This window comes from Pelecanus crispus, chromosome 7 (assembly GCF_030463565.1).
Source record: "Pelecanus crispus isolate bPelCri1 chromosome 7, bPelCri1.pri, whole genome shotgun sequence".
Classification (NCBI taxonomy): Eukaryota; Metazoa; Chordata; class Aves; order Pelecaniformes; family Pelecanidae; genus Pelecanus; species Pelecanus crispus.
The window spans coordinates 46,515,592-46,537,197 of record NC_134649.1 but is presented as its reverse complement, the minus strand read 5'-3'; positions in this window follow the sequence as shown (position 1 = coordinate 46,537,197).

Below are 21,606 nucleotides of genomic sequence, written 5' to 3'. Positions count from 1 at the left end.
TCTAGATGTGCTGTACGTAGAGGAATACTGGCTCGGTGAAATGTGTTTTCAATTTTCATTTTAAAACATTCCTATCATGTTAAGATTTACTCACTGGTTTTGTCCCAAGAGAGAAAGAAATCGCACTGCATTTATTCTAATACTCAATGTAATCTGGTCTTGCACTGACAATGGCACACATACTGTAAAAGTAAAGTGTTTGCTAAACGGGCGACTAAAGAGAAGATGTTTGTATTGGGACTGACCCTCTGTGGGATGATGTTAACGAGTGTTTTAATTGTCGTGATTTCAGAAGAGCTCCTGTTCAGACTAGAATGAGATCTTTCAGCAGGAAACCCTGCAAACTCCACACCTCTCTTGTTTAAGAGGGGACGGGGGTGTTTTAATGTTTTTATATAGTATGCTTTCGTACGATATTTTTCTGTATGTTTGTGATAAAGTGTCAGGAACCATTTCTAGTGCATTAGACTAACTGGATCCATCCCTCACACTTCTGTGAGCGCTTCGGGCCCGTGCCTGCACCCACAGAGGTCAGTAGCAGAACTGCTGTCGACTGCAGTGCAAAGCAAGAGATCCCATCGTCTCTAGTTTCAAGCCATCATGACTTCCTAAGTGACGTTTTTATTAAAAAAAAAAAACCGAATACAGAAATGGATTTTGTGTTGCAGCATGAATATGAATACAAAACGTGTTAATCTTTAATTATTTGTCTATATTAATTATTTGAGGTGGTGGTTTGTTTTAATATACTACCAAAGATTTCTGTAGCAACTTTTACAAGAAGAAGCTGCAAGGTAGAGATGAACGTACACTCCACTGAGCATTACTTCATTGTTAAGAGGTTTTTGTTTGGCAACTGTTCAAGTTGCACTGATTTCCACATCTTTAGTGTATTAAGAGGCAGCCATTAAAGTGAAATAAATTTAAAAATAAGAATCGCACATTTCAGGTTTTTTTTTTTTACATCTGTATTTATGAATTAAAACTGTGCAGTTAATGAGCATTATTAATTAAACACATTTTCTAAAATCTCAATGTCTTGCTTCTGTAATTGGTTGGAGATTAAATGTTACCGGACCTGCTTTTTTAATCCTGTGTATTCTTCAGTAAAACTTATTCTCTTAGAAGCTATCTATGTTTTGTTCATAGATTAAAAATACTTTTAAATGGAATTTTTTGTTATTAAGTCAGAAAGGAGGCCTGAAGTGTATTAGTAGTATCTCTTGTATGTATTCAGTTAATACTTGAGGTATTTTTGAGTTGCAGTTAGACTGACGTTTCAAAATGAAAAGCGTAGAGACTATTACCAGTTTAATTATATGACATTTTTCAATTCAGACTGCAGTGACAGTATATGAAATACCCCAGTTAGCCTTGCTTAGATTAATTTTTAGCACTGTGACTTTTCAAGTTATATCTAATGCTGCAAGGATTTCTTTTTATAATATTGCTCCCTTTGGATTACCTCTAAATTGTCTGAGATCTGTTTAATAAAAAAAAAAAAGAAAATTTTATATTTAACTACAGTGTTGAAGCTCAGTGTAGTTTCCCTTGTAGGTCAGCCATCAAATCCTAGGCAGAGGTACCAAACCTCCTTGAGAAATAAGGGAACGTAGGAAGGTGCTTTTCCTGCAAGGTGAAATGAACTCGTTGCTGTGACCCTCATTTTTATCTGCAGTGAGTGGGGGTCCCCTTTTTCCAGGGAATGGGTAGAGGGAGGCCTCAGGCCATGAGTTACCCGTGAAGTGCTAGCTGCTATTTGCAGGTGTGGCGTACACGGACAGCCTCCAGGCCTGCGTGCTGGACTCAAAAAGTGCCTTCGAAGAAGTGAGGCGTAGAAAACTTTGAGGGAAAAATGTTTTCAACAGCTTGATAAGCAAGATTTCTCACTTGAAATACTTTCCCGTCTTTGGAGGAAATGTGACTGGAATACTAATGGGGAATTAATCACATACCTCACCCTTCGCTTACTTTTGGAAACAAGCCAGAGCCTCTTACCTCTCCCCCAGCTTCGTTTGTGCACGGACGTTGACTTCAGTAGAGTTGGATCTGCTGGCCAAAGCGACCGATCTGGTGATGTTGCTGGAACTTGCTCATTTAAGATATTACTTTGTTCATCCTATTGAAGGAAGTTATTTTTATGTAGTTGCCCTGCACGGCATTTTTATATTAAAGACTTCTCTGCTCAAACATTGGATAGAGGTTGCGAGAGACTTTATCCTAGCCATAGGGTAGCAAAGCTGCACGTTGACCACCAAAGTCCGCATTATGAACTGTTGTCAATTTTCCATTGCTCCAAATCCCGACTCTGTAAAACTAGAGATTTTTCTGTATGGCTTAATTCTGGTGATAATTGTTATTATTATTACTTAGAATCTCGGTTGATGGAAATCCTCTGACTAAAATTCAGCATATTGTATGCCACAACCCAAAATGGGGCTTGAATCAAAATGGGTAATGCAAGTTTACAGGAACGTGACAAATCGCATATTGAAATTTTGCAACCATTAATTTAAAGACTTTGTAGAATTTTTTAACTGTCCTTTCATCCCTACGGATCTCCGTAGCACAGATGCATTTATACCAAATGATATTGAACAGTTCATTTTTTTTAGTCTCTTAAATATTTATTATTTTCACCTGGAGACCTGCTTTATTGAACTTGGTTAAATGAACCCCCCACTACTTCAAAATCATCTACATTGTTTAAATGGATATCAAAGAAGAGCCTGCAACTTCCTCACAATATGAATTTCCGCTGGCATTTCAACATTAAAATTAAAACATTTAACTTCCATGGTGACAGACAACAAAGAAACTCCGGATTGCTGCGTTAGCTGAATTAAAAAAACCTGCTTCCCTCTTGGGGTGGTAATGAGCCCTGGCTGATACCTGCCCACGCTGGGATCGTGCCCTTGGGCTTTATCTGGTGTCTGCTGGTGTGGCAGGGCCCACTGAAGCCTTTTATGTAGCTGGAGCCCCTGTCTCCTTTACCCAGGCTGTTTTTATGAATTTTGTAGGAACTTCGTATCCTTGATAACACCTGTCCTGCCACCCAGGTCTGCCGGGTGCAGCTGCTGTCACATGGGGATGATTTAACCCTCTATCCTGGGAAGCCAGGTGAGATGAGAAGTAGGGGGAGATCTCAGGCTGGCTTTAGAAATGTTCATAGCACCTTGTAAAAGGCACTCACAGCATCTTCCTGGGAAGAGCTTTGATGCTGTGTGGTGTTAAGTGGAGGACGGTGGTGAGCTGGCTGAAGGAGAGCCGCCGGCCTCTTAGGCGGGCACAAGCACGGACTGTGCAGAGGGAGCACGGGGATGCAGCACGGGGATGCAGCGGGAGCACCAGCGCCGGGGGGGAGAGGAGCCACCGGCTGGGCTGTGGCTGAAGCAGCCGGGATAAATGGAGCCAGGAGGGACAGCTGAGAAATGGTAAGAGGAATAGTTTTTCTATGTCTGTGTGTTACACTTCTTGTGCTGGCTTGCACCTTCCCAGCGCTGAAGACGTCTGCTGGTGGCGGGGCGGGATGAGCTCTGATCGTTCCCCCCAACTTCAGGGGCATCTCTAATTGCTCTCTGTGGCTCCCCGGGCTGTGAGACAACTGCTGCTGGAGGGATTAGTTGGGAATTTCACTGAACAGGGATGAAGGGCTGTCTTCTGGGGCTGGCTAATTAACAGGATTCTACTCTGGTAATTAAATAGCAGTTTGTTGAATGCAACTTAGTTGATGAAATCTTTGGAAAACATAATAATTAGCAGTCAAGGAATGGCAACTTTGCCTCAAAAGCCTATATCCCCAAGCAGTTGCTGGTAGGGTTTTAACCTTTCATTCTCCAGCAAAGACAGTATTGACTTTAATTTATTTGGCTTTGCTGCTGTCATTAGCTTGTTCCCTCTCAGCTCTTGCAGCAGCTGGTTCCTCTAGGGCTTCATCTCAGCTGCAGGGGCTTGAGATGTCCCACTTGTTGCTTTTTCAGAAGACTCTCTGGTGCTGCCTTCTTAAAAGCCAAGGCTGGAGGACAAGAGTGTTTGCCATCCAGAGAATCCTTTGCCCTCCCGCTGCAGCGGCGGTGCTGGGGCCGCCGGCTCAGCCATCCGTGCCTTGCACGACCCGGTCGTGCCTCCTCTGCTGGGAGGAGGGTTTCCACCACGGTTACTCCATGCACAGCAGCACCTCCCTCCCCTCTGAGCTCTGTGTGTTGGAAAGATCACACAAAGCACGTGGGGTTTCCTCACCAGGCGCTCACACAATTTGTGTGCACTGAAACGGGCTGTGGCTGCATGTTAAGACTTCTCTCTGCTGGGCTCTGTCCCTTCATACTGTTGGGGTTTTTTAACCGCCTTTGCAAAGTGGTCCTGGAAATGAGAGACATACCAGAATGAATTCTTTTGGTCTATGGCTTATTTGTACTGTGGAGACGCTTGTGAAGTTTTGTTTTGGAGGGTACTGTTGAAAAAGAGGATGGGGGGAGCAGGAGCAAGCAGAGGCGAAGGTGGTTTTACGTTGCGTGATGTGCCTTAGCAATGCCGCTCGATTGCTGCGGAGGAGCCATCAAAGCGCCTTCGATTTAAAGCCGCTTCACGCTACAGGCTTTGCTCGGTCTTCTGTGCGCTTTTATTTTAGTGGGGCAGGTTCAGGACAGGTTGGCACACTCTGCTCGGTAATAATTAACTAACGATACTTCAGAGCGAGGAACACAAAAGCTCCGTGGGTCAGAAGGGGCTCAGTCAACGCTCTGCCTTTGCCAGTTGATGGGAGTACAAAAGAAATCGCTTTTTATAGTCTTCCTATGGCAGGATTGACCAGAGGGGATGAAGCCGAAGAGTTGTCTTAAGCACAAACGTGACTGCGACAGAGGAAAATTACTGATCCTGTGCAGCTTATACAAACCCTTTCGTCCGCACACGGAAGGGAGGAGTTTCCAGCTGGAAACCGTTCATGTCTTCATCTCTCTACTTCTCCCTCTCTTTCCTCTCTATAATGATTCTCTTAGGACAACGATGATGAGGAAATGAGATCAGACAAACAGTGGGAGATCCCATGGCTTGCTATAAAAGCCACCGCCAATCTTCGCTGCAGTTTGACAGCTCTCAATTTCCTAATTTGACAAGTTAATGAAGGCTGGTTTATTTCCAAAGCCGTACGGACCATGCCGCGTGCCACCGGAGAAGGGGGGCTGCGCTCTGCACCGGGACTACCCACCCCGGCACCTTCCTCCCACCCAGGCTGCAAAATCGTCATCCCTGGGAGGGAGGCAGCGGGTGCTGGAGCCCGGGGTCAGGAGCCGATGTTTGCAGCTGCGGTGTTAGCGCGGGGCTCCGCGAGATGCTCCCGTGCCGGGAGACAAGTGGACTCGCCTCGGGTGCGTGTGTCATCTCTAAGAAGCCGTGCTGCAGCGCTTGACCTCCCGGTGTTTGGCTTGGCTGGCCGGTACACTGCTTCCTTCCACTCTCCCCGGGGCCGCGTGCGGGCAGAGCAATGGGCTGGCTGAGCCAGCCAAGCTAAATACAGCAGGAGACGTCCCACGCGCACCTCCCAGGCACAGCATCCCTGGAGCGGGTGGGTGGGCATCCGTGCGCCTGCGTGGCCCTGCTTCCCTCCCGGTGCTCTGCTCTGAGGCACAGGGCAGGAGAAAGGGCTTTAAGCGCGGTGGAGAAACTACCAGCTGTTGGGAAGAGTGTCAGCGGGAAGTGCAGCAGTTCTGGAGCTAGCGGTCCCGGGTTGTCTTTGCACAGCAGCGAGGCCAGGAGCAGAGTTTCAGGTCTTGCTGCTCCCTTTTCAAAGCGCCCGCTGCAAGCCCGGTGCCCACGATGTGCTCTGCCTTACGGAGAAACTGGGAGAGGAGGGTTTGCATCAGTACACGGAGGCTCCATAAATAAGCAAATGGGAGCAGGCTGGAAGCGAAGAGCGAAGTAGGTATCATTCATCATGCAAGGGGGCCTGGAGTATGTTCCAGCTTGTAATGCATAAGGGAGAGCAGTGTTATGAATAGGCACGGGATGAATCCCCCTCTTTTTGGATCGTGATTCTGTGTAATAAACATGCAAGACAATTTGTATAAAATAGTGAGGATTCTTTCCTAGAAAAGTAATTTAAAGCTATATTTGCACATCAGGGAACAGTTCATAGGAACGTTTTGTAGCTAAATTTCCATACAAGCGTGCAAAGAGAAAACAAGGCGGTCAGCAAGTGATGGATGGTGCGTGTAAACCTGTGCAACGCCGTGCTCTCCCTGGGCTGGTAATCGCATTGCACGGCCTCCATCGTACCGGGGAAGCATCCAGCCTGGCACCCTATATCCCTGCCTCCTGCTGCCTTCCCCTGCCTTCCCCGCTGCAGCCCTCGCAGGCGTGGGGTGGATCGCATCGTCAATGCAATCTAAAGTAGAAAGGATTTTTCTTGAGTGTCTTTTGCTCATGAAACGGTGGGTTTTTTGGAGTAGGAAAATCCTGACCCAAATGCATTAGCACTGCTGGCTCTTAGCAGCTTTTAAAAATAGTATTTGCCTGTAAAAGGAGAGGGTGGCCTGCCAGGTGAAATGCAAAATGATCCTGCAATGTGTGGCGCAGGCACAGTCTGCACAGAAAGTTTGCTGTTTGGGTTTTTTTTTTTTTTTTCCTTTGGGATAGTTTTGGGGGGACTTTTTGTTCTCTTTTGCTTTCAGTATTTCCCAACTAGCTTGTTAGCTGCTCCCCACACCCTGCAGCCGCAGCCGTGCCACTCTTCTGGCTTCGTGTCTCGGATCCCCTACCCTCTGGCCGTGGCTGTGTCGTGGGGGGTTACCGGGTGGCTCCCCCCGGAGTTTCACGCAGTGGGACACCCAGTCAGAGGGCCCCGGGGCAGCTCTTTCTCTGTGTTTTCGGAGGCAATCAGGGTGATGTTTCTCCCCCTGGAGTCAAGCCAATGGCAAAAGGTGATGTGAGCATCCTGGTTGCCCTCGCCTCCACCCTTTCTGCTCTTCTTCACCCTTTCTGGGTGCTCACAGCCCTCATCCCCCTGAGCACCCCTCTGTCCCTCCTTTGCACGTTTCTGGAGTTGGCCTGAGGTCTGCAGGGAGCAACGTGGCCGCTGCTCCTCCCCTGCCTCTTGCAGCATCTTCTTCATGTAAAACAAGTGAACAACAAACCCTCTGCTGACAACCGCGCTGCCCTGCGGTTTCTCTTCCAGGAAACCTCTCGGCTTTTTTTGGAGATGCAAATCCTACCAAACCCACAGTCTTGAGAGGGTCAAACCCAAACCAGAGGGATGGATGTGGCCCTGGGCGCCGCGCCCTTCCTCCGCAGTGTGGAAAATACCTGGCGGGGAGCTCCGCGGGCAGGGCAGGGCAGGGTGCTGCACCTCTTCCTCTGTGGGTATTTTCCCAAATTGTTTTTATCAGACGTAGACCCCGGGTTTTTCCGACGAGGGACCTGTTGACCTGGCCCTGGCGTGGGGGGCAGCAGACCCTCTGCGGTGCTGACAGCCCATCTCCCACCCTGGGGCTGACCTTTGCAAACGGGGTCCTGAGCTGGATGGAAAGAACATCTGATTTTCCTGAGTTTTGCGAAAGCAGAATCCCCTCCAAGCTGGTGCTGTGTGTGTTGCTGCTCTAAGGAGCAGAAAGCTTCCCTCCGCCGCCTGCATCCAGACCTTAATCTTTGGGATTAGGCCTCCCTCTGATCCTCCTGCAAGCACAGGATGAGCTGAAACCTTGAAGAAAAGGTCTTTTGAAAGTGTGGCTTTCCCGGCACACCTAATCGGCTTGCCGACATGCCACAAGACAGGGAGCAGCGTCTAGTTTCAGTGTCCGCTCGTTCTGCTTCTCCTCTGCAAAGGAGCCGTCCCCGGCTGCCGGGACGGAGGTGCTCCCGCTGTGCACCCAAGGGTGCCGGATGGAGCAGGGGTTGCTCTTGGCGTTTGGTCCCCCCTGGGCTTTTACTGCTGGAAACTTCCCAGCGCCGTGAGGAGGTGGGAGGGGACGTTCAACATTTGCAATAGTTTTACTGTTCGAAGCCTGCAATGGCTTCCAGATTTAAGTACGGTTTTTATCTTTTTTTTTTTTCTTTTCCTCTCTAGTGAAATAAAGGAGCCATTAGAGATGGTCTGTAATATGGAAGACACATGTTCGTATAGTGTTACCATTTATATAGCAGCAGCCTGGGCTAGAAAGCTGATCATCTTCTAAGAAAATAAATTATTTCTTCGCCGCTTGCGCTCCATCCTGGAGCTTCCTTTGAAGGCAACTTAAGTTTGGGACATAGAGCCTTTGGTAATTAAAAAGTTATTTAATCTTTGGATTTTTTTTTGGGGGGGGGTGGTGGGGTGGTGGTGGTTTATAAATCTAAAAACTTAAAAGCTCAACAAGAAAATACCTGCAAAGAGTTGAAAGAAAAATGCATCTCCTGTGAGAGGCTGGTGCTAGAGCTGCCATGAGATGGCACTGCAACATAAAACATGGAGCAAGGCTGGGAGCTCTGGAGCCCGGGCCTGGGCTGCTTTCATCCCGCCGGGGTGTGCAGGGAAGCACCCTTCCTGGTGGGGAAAAAAAATGCCAGGGAAGAGAAAGGACTTATGTAAGGATAATTCTGCTATTAGTCAGGGGGAGCTGTCACGGAGCCGTGTCTGGACTGGACTTTTCCTGCTTACACAAAGCGCATAATGCTGTAGGAATTCATGTATAAACAGTGCAAATAAGAGGGGGGAGGCTATCTAAATTATGAACAGCAGTAAGGAAACGGATTTTCTTTAACTGTTGCTGGCGAATTCAGAAAGCCTTTGATTTCTGGGGGGTTTGTGAGCGTAACTGTATGCTAAAAATAGTCACGGTGTAACTTTCTACTAGACTTGCGTGTTTCTCCCCTTCTTTGAGCACGCACAAAGCCTAAACCAAGCCGTAGGACCAGGGGAGAGGCTGTTGTGGCTGGGCAGGTTCACGGCCGAGGCGGGGGCTGGCTATGCCACCCCGGCTTTGCTCCTTGGGGATGGGACAGGGAGCCTTCCCCAGGCTCTGTGCTCCATGTGGGAGAAGCACTTCGTGTCCACACCGGGGCAAAGCATCCTCCTCGTCGCAAAGTGCCGCGTAACGCATCGCTAGCAAAGCTCCATCGCGTTGGCCACGTCTCTGATGCCGTAAATGAAACGCTCTTGCAAAAAAAAAACTTTTGCCAACCGTTTTGCCCAAAGCCATAAGGAAAGCATGGGGCGGAGCATGCTAGAATTTCTAATAAATTGTAATTAGAACTGCTAAACCATGGAAGGGACCTCTTTGTGTACTGCGAGTGGCTGCTTCTCTCGAGCTGAAAGGAATCGCTGCCTTTCCCCCGGCTCTCCCCACCCAGCAAGATGCATTTTCAGTGCTCAGACAGGGCCTTGGCTGGGTCTAACTCTTGGAAAGTAAACAGCAGCACATCAGCGGCATTTCTGCAGGCAGAGAGCAAGAGTGGGCTGCGTCTCCGCCGCTTCTCTACGGCACTGACGAGGTCAGGAGCGATTCTGGAAGAAAGCAGCAAAACCCCTACATGCGAGGGGGCTGGTGATGCCCTTTTGCTGCCCCACAGCACGAGGAGGCTTTGGTGACTGGGACCAGCAGCGGGATTTTTCCCTGCTGCAGCGTTAAACTGTCGTCGTTAGCTGGTGGTGTTAATAACCCGCAGTGCTGGGGGGGCAGCTGGCCATGTTGCACGAGCATTTTTGAATATGGTTACAGCTTCAGCATCCCCCCCCTTAGTTGCTGCCCACTCCACGGTGCCGGGCAGACCCCTCCACCTTGCACAGCACGGTGATGTGCACCCCAAAACACCCGCCAAGGGGTACGTGCACAGACCACACCTGCATTTTCCTGGGCTCCTGACAGGCAAAGGGTAAGGGGTAGCCCGGTACTGGGGCAAGCTTGTCAGCAGGGAAGGTGTTTTGTGGTTGTAACACGTTCCAGAAACCCACCTGAGCTCAGAGACTTCGTTGCTGCGACTGCCAATTGAGGGCTGCTTTTCCCAGGCACCGTGAACCCTGTTATCCCCGCCCGTTACATAAAATACAACAAATAAAAGCAGCCTCTTGTACTTGACCCACATTTCTCCGCGGTCCCTTTTTCTTCGCTTTTTTTACCCCCCAAGACCTCCATTTCAGTCCAGACAAGGTGCAGAGACAGGACATTTCTCCTTCCCGTGCTGAGCTCGGCAGCCGGTGCTGCACTGGGCCCTCCGGGCATCGCTCTGATGAGCAGCCAGCTACCGCATAGGCAGGAGCATTGGGTTGGATTTTTTTTTTTTCCCCTCTCCACAGGCACAAAACTTAGTTTTTAAGGGTGTTTTTCAAATAGGACTTTAGGGAATAATTACCCTTTATGCTACTTCAAAGAAGTCCCCAGCACGCTTAGCGCTACCCTCAGAGGACCGTGCCTGTTAGGAAAATACGCTGGCTTAAGCATCCTATAAGTAATATGAACTTTGACTGATGGTACTTAGTGCAAATGGGCCAACGGTCACGTGGCTGAGTCTCCTAATGCCATTCAGGATATTTTTGCACCAATTGCAGCCTATTCATCAAAATAAAATGCCAATAAGTAAATCATTACGATGCTTTCAGAGGGGAGTGCGCAAAGGAAAGTAGGTGAATTCTGCCCCCAAATGGATATTCAATCTTATAACAAGCATTGTGTATTAACAAAAAGGGAGCGCCTTGGCTCCTGGCCATGCTGCCATCATAGGGCTAATGCTTTATCTCCATTATCTTTCAGCTGCGCTCCTGCCTCCATTGCATGCGGACACCGAAATGAAGTAACTCACGGCCGGCTAATCAGGATCTATTTCATTAGGTTGTCCTCTAAAAATGGTAGCCTGTGTCCAGTGCCCCGATAAGAGCAGGGCAGGATGCTGCAAGGGCAGGAGCTGGGGCTGCAAGGGCTGAAGGAACACCCTGAGGCGTCTGAATTTCCGTGGGAGGTTACTTGCCTTGGATATTTTTATTTAGGGATTGTAAGGAGTGGGGCGGGAGAAGCCAAAGGTGCGTCAGGAGTACGTCCTGCTTGCACGGCTGTGAGCAGCATCACCCGGCCCGGTCCTCCCCGGGATGTGCTGGAGCTGTGCCGTGCTCAGCCCCTCTGGTGAATGGATGAACGGAATATTTCTCCCCTCCCTTCCATGCAAGCAGCCAGCCATGGTCCTGGCCTGGGCTCGTGGGGTTTGCTCGTGCGCTGCATCTTGAGATGTCTGGTGGGGCTTCCTGATGCTGCAGGGAGCTGAGGGTGTCACCTCAGGGTGATGGGACCCACAGCTCAGACCTGTTACAGCCAACCTCAACAGTAAATCGTTTTTAAGAGAGTGGGTTTTTTGCTGGCTACACCCTTGAGCTCCTGAGTTCATGTTTTCCAGCTTTTTTCTCCATGACCCAAAGGATGCAGCAGATACCCTTCCTAATTTCACCACCCCTCCCAAGTCTTTTTAAGGGGAAGCCAAGAGCCTTGGCCATCTGACCCCAGGACATGGTGCTTTAAAGAAGCCAGTTACCTGCGGGAGCTGGCAGCACCGTGGCGGCAAGTTGTGGGGTCGGGATTCACCCACGGGCAGCAATCGCTGCATGCAAGAGACCTTTGGTGTCACAGCTGAGGTGTCACAGCTGAGCTGCCAGCACGTACCTGGCAGAAACACCCCAGAAGTCAGTGTGGGCATTTCTGGCCACCATGGCCGTCCCATGGAGGAGCTTATACCACCGGACAAAGGAGTGGTGTTGAAGGGCCACCAAAACGATATGTCTGGCATGGTGGGGGGCCTGGGCACCCATGGGTGCCAGTGGCAGGGAGATGCCATGCAGCCCGTGGTTGCGGGGATGCTCCGGGAACACCAAAATCAAACCCCACAAGGATTTGGGGTGGGAGGGCAGGAGCACAGAGAAGCTCTCCCCTGCTCCAGACCGTTTCCATCCCAGCCAGTCCCGTCCCTGCCGCCGCCACCACAGCAGGGCCCTGGCTCATCACAGCCCTATCGGTGTGTATGTTTTTTTGTTTAAACCATTACAAATGTAAATGATCCTTCTCAATTACAAAAGCCTGTGTGAACTGGCATCTTTAAAGGAAACTCTGAAAGAGCTCCTGGCACGGCGCTTCTTCAAATATTTGGAAGCTTTGCTAAGTCTCCTGAAACAAAGGCAGGCGCAACCTCCTGCCCCTCCACCTCCCTCCCTCCCGCGAAGCCGAGCCCTCCGCGGGTGCACGCCGAGAGGCCGTCACTGCTTGAACGGTAACGGGGAGACGCGAGGGGTGGCAAGGCACGGAGAAGGCAGCTGCCTGGGAGGACAGCAAGGGCTGCGGCAGCCCCGCTGCAGCTCATCTCCCGGCTGCCCCGCGTGCCCAGAGCTGCCACGGAGCAGCACCTTATGAATTACCTTCCTTGCTTCGGCGCCTGACTTTCCCTCCTCATTTTCGTGCTTTTGCCCTGCTGCAGCGGCCTAAACCGTTTTTTTTCCCCCTGTATTTTCCAACACAGCCTCTCTCAGGTAGCCAATTCTGCACTAAAGACGTGCTGGGGCAGCGAGGTGCAGTCCTGCCGCTCCCCTCCGCTCGGGCCAGGCGCTCATGCTGAAAGGATGCGGGCGAGCCGTTTGGACAGCACATCGCCCGGCCAGATTGGACCAGATGGACGTGAAATGAATGGTTAAATAAATGCGGTGGCCGCCTGTACACAATGTGACAGTACTTCCAGAACAATGAAACATATTATTTCAGATTTGATATCTGCTATCAATTGAGATTGAAGGTATTGATCCGGGCTGATTGCTGGGGACAATCAGAAAGTGGAAGGGTAATTGACTGTCATGTCCCTCATTGATCGGGCACCACAGTTCACAGCAGCCAACATTATTTTCAAGTACTGTGCAGCATCTCCTCTAATAAAGAAGTACAGACTTTAAGTAACAAACTGACTTACGCGCGCTGCCATTTAGAGGGTGGGTGAAGCCGTTTTTAGCCAACGTGTCGTTGCCTTAACCAAACTGAAAGCTGGGGTCAACAGGAGAAGGCAAGCACGGATTTACGTTTGCACATGTGTCCCCGTGAGCCAACCCAGTGCCGCAGGACCGTCTCGCTGCTCGGCTGCAGCAGATATTAACGGAGGGCCTCCGAGACAACGAAGGCACTGCGCGCAGGCCACGTGCCAGGAGAGGGTGACCGCCTCTCTCTAGGTTGTATAAAATGTTAAAGCAACAAATATTTAATACCATGCGTTCCACCAGGGCTCGCTAGCAGCCAATCCAGAAAAACTGTCCTGGGAGAGGAGCAAATTGGGAAACATCCCAAGTTGCTGCAATCAAATCCACAAAAAGCTCAAATAAAATTTTTACATGTAATCAGAAGGATGGAAAAATTACCTTATTCCCTGCTGTGCACTTCAGATTAATATAGCCAAACATTATTCAATCCTAATACTTACGGTGACCATGAAACATCTTCCTGTACTTACTAGGAATAGGCAGATAAAATGGCTTTTCTCCTAGAGGACGTGTATCTGCTGTCGGTTTTTAAAAACCTGCTGTACGTGCTGTTCGTTTTTAATAGTCCATACTACCTGACATTCCTGCTCCTCACCTGCAAGCTCTTTTGGGTAGGGACTGCTCCCTACAAACAGAGGTCCAGCGAAATCAATGGGATTTAATTATTCAGTGAGGTTCTTGTGCCTGAATACCTTGGTGAACCTGACCGTGGGGTGGGTTCGGGGTAAAGGTCCTAATTTTGACTCCACAAAACCCTTGGGGCCCAAAAGCCTTGGGGCACCTCATCACACCCAGTTGTGATGCAGAGGGACGTCTCAGGTGCCGCTTGTCCTGAACGTGCTCTGCAGCTTCTTCAGGGATGCTCTCTCCAAAAAACCAAGCCCCAGACAAGCCCGAGCTCTGAAGCAGGACTCGGTGGGAGCATTTCGAACCAGCAGTGACTGGTACTAACGCCGGGCGTTGCCGTGCTCTTGCGCTCGCTTTGCTGCAGCAGCATGGCCGGGCACGCACAGCATGGGGGCTGCCGAGGTTCGTGTCACAGAAGCAGCATTTGGCCGGTCCGTAACGTTCAGCTCACGCAGCTGCTGCCTCCCGCCACAGCCCAGCACAGCTCCTGGCACCGCAGGTATCCAAGCCCATCCCAGAACTGGTGGCATTTCAGTCATGGCTAAAGCAAAGCAGGCTGCAGAGCGGAGGCTTATCATACGTGCAGGTTTCTCCAGACATTTTCCACCTGAACTTTTGTGTACAGGCAGATTTGGAGGCTTTTGTGTGTTTGTCTCAGATTTCCCAACGTCTGGCAGCCTGTTGGGAGCTGCCAGATGTCCAGAGACGCTGACCTCGCCCACTAAGCATGCACGAGCTCTTCCATGGCAGGCTCAAAGCAAGTCCAGTGCCTCCAGCACCACGGGGCCCGCCACGCACGTGCTGTCTGGTCCTTTTAAGAGTGTGTAGGAAGCCCAAGAGATGCCAGGGTTTCTGCCTACACGCTGTGCCAGTGGTACAGCCGGCTTTGGTCGGTGTGATGCATCCTGAAGCCCTTGTCCTGCTGTGCAGCACTAGTTGTTCCAGTCATTTTAGCAGTGTTTCAGGAGAAATATATGGGTGGAAAAACTTATGCAGGAAGAAGCCAGTGGATTTTGTGCACATGCATAAAGCATCGCCTGCGAGAGATCTGTGTCAGTGCGTAGCCTCTGCTCCTCAAGCACTTGCTCTTAAGCCCCAAGGTTGCGCTTCTGGCTTATAAATGGGACTTAATCAGCTGCCCTTGACTGTGGCCAGATTTCTGATTTCCTTCCCAGCTTTCAGATGGTCAAACTCCATTGCAGTGGGTTTTGGGCGCTTTTCACCCACTGAAGTTGCTAAGCTGAGCCAAGCTGTGCTCCTCGCCTTGGGTTTCGGTCTGTTAAACAGCTCAGCCCAACCTGCTTTTGATTTGCTTCATCTTGACTTTTTGGTGCTGCCAGTGAACCGAAACACCCATCGCTTGCTCGCATCTCAGCACAGGCAGGGCTGCCCGGGGGAAGGTGGCTGAGCCACCAAACTTTCACAGAGACGGGCGGCAGCTCCGTGGGCATCGCTCGTGAGTCAGCCGCCGCCGCGCTGGGCAGCGAGGGCACCTGAAGAGGTTTCTCATCCCACCCTTCCTGGGAAGCGAGGTGGCTGCGCCAGGGTGCGTGGGCTGCGTGAGCTCCTGGGGAGTCAAACCCAAACTGAGCTGACGGAATAGCCGTAGTCTCAAGCACCCAGAGCAAACACCTCCTGTGTTGGAGGCTTAAAATGCTGATTAAACAGAGCTGGCTGACCCCAGGTCACAGCCAAGGTGCTGGCTCAGTCCACGGTTAAATGTGCAAGAGAAACAGAAAAAGTGCTATGCTAGATTGGGTCAATGGATCAGTCACTTCAGAGGGAGGTAAATCCTACAAACAGCACCCATGTGCTGATTAACCCCCCCGCCCTAAATTTTGCTGCTAATCCCAACAGTCCCATACTGGTGGGTTTATGGAAGTGTAAGACTGGGATCCCCTTTGGCCCGTCTTAAAATAACTCCTGTGAGGGCTTCATACGTGCTTCTGAGTGAAGAGCAGCTGCACTCTTCCCATTACATCTGCTGGAGAGAAGATGAAGGGAAGGAGGAAGAGGAAGGGTGGCTGAACCAGCAATTAGCACTTAAGTGGGAAAAAAAAAAAAAGTCACAGCATGAAGTTACAGAAAATAAGAAGCATTTCTCCTTAGCGAGTGGATATATTGCAGGAGAATCAGGGCAAAGGCATGCCACAGCTTAGCAAAACAAGAGTTAAACAACATCAAATCATTCCCCGTGATGGATCATTAAGAATGTGGAGTCTAAATGTGCAGTAAGATCACAGCATCGTGCAGATGTTCCTATACAGGCAGCTTATTTTGCATATTGCAAAGTATGTAGATAATTCCTAGTAGCAAACGCACGCAAAGACTAGCCCGTCCTGCAGCGAATGCACATTTGGATTGTTCTACAAGGTGAATTTTGTGGGGTGGAAAGGACTGGTCTAAACTGCTGCCTGGGATTAGAGCTGGCTTTAGCCGGCAGCGGGACGTGGCTGCCTGCCACCTCTTTGCCCAGGCACGGTTTACAGGAGGGACAGATGAACAGGGAGTGAGATGGGTTAAATAAACAAGAGAGGGGGACTAAGTAAGTGTGTGCCCAGGATTTCTATTTTTTTATATGTATATATTGTAGCAAAATTTAAGGCAACATTCCTCCTGCTAATTAGTGTTTCCACGGCACTGCAAAAACTACAGCTGTAAGAAGAACTCAGGAAAAGTAATCAGCAGCACAATTAAGCAATCTGCCATAATGACAGAACACAACATTAGGGTAGAATAATCAGAAACATATATATTTTTCCTTCTTGATTTTCATTTCCCACCCAATGATTTGCTTTTGCAGGGTGTATATAAAGCAATGCCCGATAGAAATGCCCGTATTTATCTGCTACAGCTTGCAGATCTTGCTCCAGTGAGGATGCCCATGTTCATTCTTGCCAATCACTTGCAACTGCTATTACTTTTGCTATATTTTTTGAAAACCCAACGTTTGACCTGCTTTAATCCTGATTTTGCCACCCTCTCTGTCTCATGTAAAAAGGGTCCAACTCCCTAAACTGGAAGGTGTCAGTCCAGACAAGAAAGCCTGGAGCTGAGGTGCCTGCATTTCTGGCAGCCATCCCGCCCTAGGAAGCAGAGCAGGGAGATGGGAGATGGTTCACACAGTGTTTCTGCAACCTCCGGCTCCTGCTCAGGAGAGGAAAAAAGCCTACACCTGTGAGCAGACAACGCGGGAACGGGCCTGACCTGCTTCATCTGCACAAGCTGTGTTCCCAGAGCTCCCCAAGGCTATAAGAGCCTGCGAGGAAGGTAAGCTCCTCTTTGAGGAGGTGGCTTGGAAAGGGAAAGGGAAATGCAGCTCCTGGGGAAGGGGGGGTCCCATACATTTCAGCTTTCTGCAAGTTACACAGCAAGGCTGGTTGGGTTGAAGCCAAGGGAGAGAGCAAAGTTCTTGTGTTGCTGTGGGGAGGTAGGTCTTCTCCTTGGGCTCTGCTCAGGGGGGCTTACTGGCTGCTGGGAGGGGGCTGCTATGAAATATTGGGAGAGAAGTGGTTTTGGTAAAGTCAGGAGTGATCTGTGTGCCCTGGGAGGCTGCAGGGGTTAGTAGTGGGACTCTGAGTTTTGTGGTGGTACTTGCCAGGTGACTGGGTGTTGGTGGTGGTGCTACTGGAGAAGACTGTCAGCCTTTCCCTGGGAGGTGGGAGCGTGGTGGTGGTGTTGCAGGGCCCTGGAGATCTGCTCCATGGGCATCAGGGGCTTGTGGCTAGGATGGTGAAGCGTATGGGATTGCTGCTGAAGGTGTCTGGATGGAGTGCCCAACATGGGCTTTGTTCAGCAGCATCGTGTTGATGCCCTTTATCCTCCCACGGTTGTGTTTCCTCCCTCTCATTCACAGGTGGAGCTTTTGCTTATTAGTGCCCCTTATGGGAAGGGTTTGTTGGTTCTTGAGGTTTTTGGGAGAAGTGGCTCAAGTTTGTAACCTCTGCTGCAAGGGAGGGCCTTAGGTGTTCGAATTGACTTGTGGCTGCTAAAAACTTAGCTTCCATCAGAAATAAGCTAGGAAATGTAAATATGTTCCACTGATGAACCTTTATAAAGGCAATGCTCTGTTTTGTGTGCAATGCAATGAAATGGCAACTATGAAGTTACGGATTTTGAGAATTTAAATCTCATGATAATGGAATAAGAGCAGCTGGGAGCATAGTACCTTTATAGCCTAAAATACTTTTTTTGCCTGAAGGCAAAAGCTTAGGATAAAAACCAAGGAGCCCAAGACCCCCTAATGTGCAGGAAGATGTGGGTTCCTGCTCCTTTAGGCACTACTGAAAAATCTTAGTGCTACTTAAATCAGTTTCTGAAATTTGCTTTTGCATGGCCAGTACAGATCAGGTGTCTCAGTGGCCGGATTCTGTTGTCACTCAAGCTGGTGAAAAGCCACATTACCACTACCCCTTCCGGAAGAGCTCTCGTGAGTTCGGAGCTGTTATTATTCTGCATGTTCCTTTTTCATCTGGGAGACTGTCTTGCCAACATACACACGCACAGAGCTGTTCCTCCTTTTCCCATGTGCCTGTGGAAGGGGAAATCATTGAAAGCACCAGGTCCAGGGAGCAGAGATGTGTCTGCAAAACTTGCTTATGAAATCCCAAACCATGGAGGAATGCTAGGTTAATTTTTCATCTGAGTATCAGCTGAAAGTAATGTATACCCCAAATTAATGCAGACAATGCCTAGTCTGGTCTGCAGGCCCTCTGTATTTTTTAATTCTTTTCTACTAAAACTCAATAAAAACACGGGGGTGGAAGGTGCTGCTGGGAATTTGCTTTTTGTTCTGCTTAAGTGCTGTATTTCTCAGCGGTCTTCAAGTTTCTCAGCATGAAGATATTGTTACATCAGAACTACTGTGGGTTTAACACAATTCTCAATTTGCAGGCAAATGGATGTATTGTGTTGGGGCTTATCCACAGAGGACTGTGAAACTACAAATTACAACGCAGCTGCATTCTCTTATCTGGGTTCCCCCCCCCCCCCCCCCCCCGTGTGCCTGAGTCCTCCCCTGTTCGCAAGTAAAAGGTGCAAAGAGAAACTTGAGTGAGAAAGGGACATAGGCCCAAAGTCAAAAGGGACCCTGACAGTGCAGAAGACCCTGCCCATGTCTGTGGATGCTGCATTTGGAGGGGATGGTGTGGCTGGTGCCTTTTCTGAGCTGGATGGAGCTACAGTGTTCTGTATTAGTAGAGGATGTGATGCTTCTGGATTTAGCGTTCTTGTGATTGCCTGGAGACTTTGTTTCTGTAGCTCTCCCTAGAAAAGCAAGGCAACCAGGGGTAATAGTCAACACAGCCACTGAAGGCTTGTCCACCAAGGAGGAAGGGGAAGAAGGGGGCCACCCTTTCTCTCAGATACCTAAATATGGCAGTAAACCAGAGGATCCCCCCATTTAACTTTCTCAGCTGTTCTTCATCCTCATTCCTCCTCCTCAAAGGGGATGATAAAGCCACCAACATGTCCCTCTGGGAGAGGCAGGTGGCACTTGCCCTCTGCAGCAGTTTGAGACAAGGCTTTACCACCTCTTGCTAGCCCTGGACTGGTCTCACCTGCCCTGTCACAGTGACACAACGGAGGCCAGGTTGCGTACCAGAGCCCTGTGCCAGCAAGTGTGGACGCTCGGAGGCAGTGCTGGAATAAACCAAGCACAGGTGCTGCACCACTGATAGCTGGGACAAGCTCTTGGCCTCCATTCTTCAAAGCAAAGGGCTGGATTACCTGATTTTAGTGACACTCTGGACACCTGCTAGCCAGTAATAGAGTGAAAACTCAATGACCCCATGATAACATCGTTATGTTTATTTGCTTCCTTTCAAATGGCCGTGGACATGCAGGCTGCTGACAAATGGGACCTGAACTCATGCATTTAGTTGACCAGGAAATAAATATATCAGAGTGACAGTACTTCTTTGGACTCTTTTGAGACTTGGGAGTTGCTGGCCATTCTGTTTGCTGGCTCAGTTTAAGCGGCAGAGATGTCCATGTGTTCTGTCAAAGCACTTTACTTGTGACAGGCAAAGTGCTGCCCTGAACTGGAAAACCATTCAGAGCAAATAAATGCATTAGTTCAATGCAGAGTATCTTATATTTGATACACACCACTTCCTAATCACTTTACTGAACATCTGGATTGCCTTGAAATGAAACTAGTGCTGGCGTCATCTTCAATTTGGACATGGGATCCATTTCTGAAGCCTTTTTCCAGGAGAGCACCTCGTGGATCTCGGTATCATTTAGGTTGGGTCCCACAGGTCTAATCTAGAGTAAATAAAATTAAGGGTTGTTTCAGTACAGAAAGTAGTACACAGGAGCCAGCTGAGCCCTTTGGTACTTGTAGTCCAAATTGTAGAATCATATTAAAAAGTGCAGATGTTACTAGGGAGTGGGGATTTTTTCATGTGTCTTTGAAACAGGGTCTGTGCTTCTTTCTCTTATGGAAGTACCCAGTACAGGTGTGTTCTTGCAGAATAAATGAGAAGAATTAATTGCGACTGTTAACGCGGCGTACGAGAGACTGAAATTAAACCCATTGTGTCGGTAAAAGACGTGAAAGAACACACAGCGTGCAAAGACACTGGCTGCTCTGTGTGAGTGAGTGAAAAGCGAGAGCGAAGGGGCTGACATAATGAACGAGGGATGCATTCGCATCGCTGCAAGTTGGGCTCGGCTGAACAACAGCAAGAACTGTTTGCAACATCTTTTTGTCAACATCTGTTTGTCTTTGAGTTCATGAAAGTGGAACAAATCTCATTAAATTTTTTTTTTCTTGTGTTGAAATTTTGCACGATTGTTTCTGTTATTTTGGCAGCCAAAACCATGCTGGAATGTTTCACGTTCTTTTTCCAAGTTTTTGAGCCGAGTTGTTCAGTTGAGGTTTGTCACATAAATAATGAGGTTTTTGCCTCTGCTGCTAGCCAAATCATAATCCTTATATCATAAGCCTTTTGTTGTTTATTGGTGTTTTTTTTTTTTCCTTAAAGCTCCAGCTTCTGGAATCATGAGAATGCATGAAAATATCTACTTCTGCGTTCTGCCATGTGTGGAGAAACTTTTGGGTGTCATCTGAAAGATGGAGCAGGAAAAAAAAAAAAGGAATTAATTAAATTTATTTTTTTTAAGACCAGTTAGATAATTTTTGGAAACTATGACTCATGATTTTGAATGTTTAGATTTGGCAACGCTGTAGTTCTCTGTGCCGCTCCCCCGTGACCAGGAGCGTTGGAAGAAGCCATGTGGGGCTTGTCTCCACGGACAAGTTGCAGCACAGAGAGCCGGGGTGTGAATTTACAGTGCCCTAGTTATGTTGCACAGATTCCCCACGTGGATGCAAAGTGTGCAGCGCCTGCCCTTTGAAAATGCTCTCGGGGCATGCCTCTATGCGAGTAACATACGGCGTGCAGTTCAGAGGCCCTAGAGCTGATGGCAACGCGCTCCAGCTCACGGACCGGAGGTAGCGCAGCCATTTCATGCTTCAAACTGCGCTTATTAGGATGGGCCCAGCCCCGAGGTGATGCCGCTGTGAGGATACTGAGCACCTCCCGGCTGTGCTGTGCCACGCGGTTGCAGTGGGTGGGATGCCTTCTGGGCGCTCTGAGCGGTGCTGAGCCTCCTTGGGTGCCAAGGGCTGGCTTCTCCTCGTAGCACCCACCCCCTGTGTCTGAAGGAGGAGCTGGATGGCTGGCCCATTCTCTGAGCTGCTTGGAGGGCAAGAGGGTGAGGACCTGTGGCTTTGGAGCTGGCCCTTCTGCTCATCAGAGAGGCAGGCGTGCTCGGCAGTACCCAGGGGCCATGTGTGGGAAAGCAATGACACCTGCATGACCTGTGGGGGACTTCCTGAGCCTTGGGTGACTTTGTTTAACATTTGAAACTTGCCTGTGGGTTCCCCATCTCCAGTGGCTGATTGCCATGAGCGTGTCTCGGCTCTCTGGAGCTACAGGGTAGGCATCAGTAGGATGCAGAAAGTCTTGGGTGCTCGGTGGGGAGCACATTGGACAAGCTTGGGACAA